The 2,953-nt window shown below is 41.1% G+C and overlaps 1 pseudogene; it reads right to left on the bottom strand.

The window, feature by feature from the left end:
• Positions 1 to 744: 744 nt before the first annotated feature.
• LOC144454324 (ribonuclease H1 pseudogene) lies at positions 745 to 1,286 on the bottom strand (annotated as a pseudogene).
• Positions 1,287 to 2,953: the final 1,667 nt, after the last annotated feature.

Raw genomic sequence — 2,953 nt, 5'->3', positions numbered from 1 at the left:
GTTGGAAGTTACAGCAAGGCAGTTTTCCGTTACAAATCAGGAATGAGCTGCCTGGAGGGGTTAGTAAGGTCCTTATCGTAAAGGGTATCAAACTTGAATGAAAAAACTAAGTGCAAAGCATAGCTTTAGGTGCTGAGATGCAAAGGATGCACACCAGAGGGGCAAATTACGTGGCCCAGACAGGCATCTTTAGATTGTCAGAAGGTCAGATAATATCAAGATAGAGTAAGGTATACAAGCAGGGCAAATGGTAAAGCCAGGAAGTTCTTAGAAAACGCAGATGGCAAGGTTTGTTTCCAGTCCATTTTACCTGAAGGAAAAGTTGGTGACTCCCATTACCCCAAGTCATGTGAGCAGTCAAGCAGTCTGGATTTGGTTTCTAGGTGATCTGGGGCAAGAGTTGAACAAGTCAAAGTTCAGATGGTTATGACAGAGATGAGGATATCTGCCTTTCTCTTATTGTTAGTACAGGTGAACAATTTCTATAGCTGTTTATAGTATAGTTCATGGTAATTTTTTTTTGTTTATAGTATTAAAGAAAAAATAGCACATAGAAAAATTGAGAAAGGATATGAAGAAAAAAAATTACCAAAGAGAGCCATAGAAGATAGCTCAAACAGAAGGGGGACGGTAAAGATAAAATAAGTTGGAGATTATATTGCAGGGTTAAAGATAATGACACTAGAAGTGTCAGAGTGTCAGAATGTCAGAGCAATGACACTCCAAGTATTGAGCTGAGTCTTCTCACTTCTTTCTAGTTGCTTTTCTGGCTAATATTTGAGCTTCAGCACTGCCTTCAACTTTTGACCGAGCAGGTGCATACTTCCACTCAACATCCATGTCCCGAGTCATGTTATCCAGCTTAGTGAATTGGTCTCTGTGTACAACATCGTTATTTTTACTTGTTTTCCAGTCATTTTATTTCCATTTGTGAATCCACTCATTCATACCTTTGGTGATAAGTTGGTTATCTGTGCACACAGTAATTCTGCCCATATTTTGGGCCTTTGCTTGATCAATCACTTTGGTAGCTGCTTCTAATGATGCACTTTGGTTTGTCTGTCGTCCAGAATATGTATCACTTATGTTTAGATCATTGTCTGGTCCCCAGGAGGCACTGATACCTCCTTGTGCCCCTGGTCTGCCATTATTTTTGCAGGCACCCTTGATATACACAGTGTTAGGGTCTGATCCCTGGTATGGTTGCCTGTACCAACTTTCAGAGCATCTGGTCTGCCAGCCATAGTCATAGCTCCTTGGATTGTGCTTCCAACTCATCTCCTCTCTTTCCAAAGGCTGACATTGGAGGAGGGGGAGGGATCAGGGGAGAAGATGCCACTCTGATACCCTTGTCTGGAGCCTGAGGAGGGGTCCCGTCTGAAGTAGAGGTCTGGGGAGGAGGCATTGAGTTGAGAATCTCGTCCAGAGCTTGAGCTGGGGTTTCTCTGGAAGTAGAGGCAGTAGTGGCTGAAGAAAAGCTTGAGATTTGGCAGTTATTTCTCAGTCAGGGAACCATATGAAGAGGTCTAAGACTTTTGGGGTGCTGCTGGAACCCCAAGATCGCGGTACTGGGCCCTGCCTCCAAGAATTCAACTCAAATCTTCTTCAGCCAGAGGAAAAGTTTATTAGTGATAAAACATATAGGCCAGGTGATGCCCATAAAGATGAGTGGGCATGAGAGGTTCTCAGCCTTTTGAGCATGAGATTCTCAGCTATATTTTTAAATTTAATAAAAATTTAAAATAAAAAAAAACATTCTTAGCTCTCCTGTACAAAAACAACAACAAATACCCTTAATAAAAGGATTTGTTTTACAGAACTTGGATTCAATCAAAAGACCACACCCAGGGATCTTGAAGGCCTCAGGGTCACAGGCTCCTCTATCCCTGTGTCTAAACACTTCATCTTGGCATTCAAAGTCCTCTGTAATCTGGCTTCTCCTTTGCCAGTTCAGCACCATATTAACAACTCACATTTATGTAGCATTTTAAGGATTATAAAAGCATTTTCCTCATAATAACTCTGTGAAATAGGTGGTACATGTATCATTACTACCATTTTACAGATGATGAAACCAAAACTCAGGGCTCAAATGAATTTCTCAGGGTCATATGGCTTTTATGTATCAGAGATGGGGACTCTACCCCAAGGTTCCTGACATCAACATCAGGATCATTCCATTGGCAGCCTGCCATTTATACTTTCTACCTTACCATTATTCAAGGTTACCTATGAATTCTCTTCACACCTGCCATCTCATTGTCCTGGCCCTAGTACTGTGCTCACACTATTCTCCAACAAACATCAAATGAACCAGCACCTTGAGGCCTGTCCTGTGTGGCTTCCCTTACAGACATTTGGCCTAAAGGCTACTGGCTCTGTGCTTGGATTTTTATTTTTATTTTTAAATATTTGCTTTGCGCTTCATTTTGTCCTCTTACTGTAATCTCAGATAACGACCATGGGATCCTTTCATGTCTGTCCTCCTGCTGTCACAGAATAAGAACATATTATTTCATTTATTATGAGTCACCAAACCAAAATGTGTTTGAGGTTCATTTCAGGGCAACAAAGAGCTGCTAATCTATTTCAGAGCTGGAGCTGAGTGGTATAAGATACCGACTGTTTTTGCCCTTCTTTGGAGAGCAGTTTTAATTTAAAGCCATAATTTCAGGGTTTCTTCTGCATTGTGATATAGCCTGAAGTCTTGTTTTATTATTGCTAAACAAAAGTGCTCTAGTCTTCTAAAGAGGAAACCCTTTTCTTTCTTTTCTTCCAGTACTTGTTGGAGGACAGGACAAAAAGGGCAGAAGGCCATGAGAGGTGATGCATTATCTCAGTTTACATATCCTGGGTCAAGAACATTTTCTCAAGATGCTACCCATTTATCTTCTCCCCAAGTGCATGAAAAGAAACAGAGGATACTGAAAATGTGTATGTGAGGGAGGTAATA

Source organism: Phascolarctos cinereus, unplaced genomic scaffold, assembly GCF_003287225.1.
Source record: "Phascolarctos cinereus isolate Bilbo 61053 unplaced genomic scaffold, phaCin_HiC Scaffold_726;HRSCAF=1367, whole genome shotgun sequence".
Taxonomy (NCBI): domain Eukaryota; kingdom Metazoa; phylum Chordata; class Mammalia; order Diprotodontia; family Phascolarctidae; genus Phascolarctos; species Phascolarctos cinereus.
The sequence above is the reverse complement of the archived record's forward strand: the minus strand, read 5'-3'. Positions and strand labels throughout refer to the sequence as shown.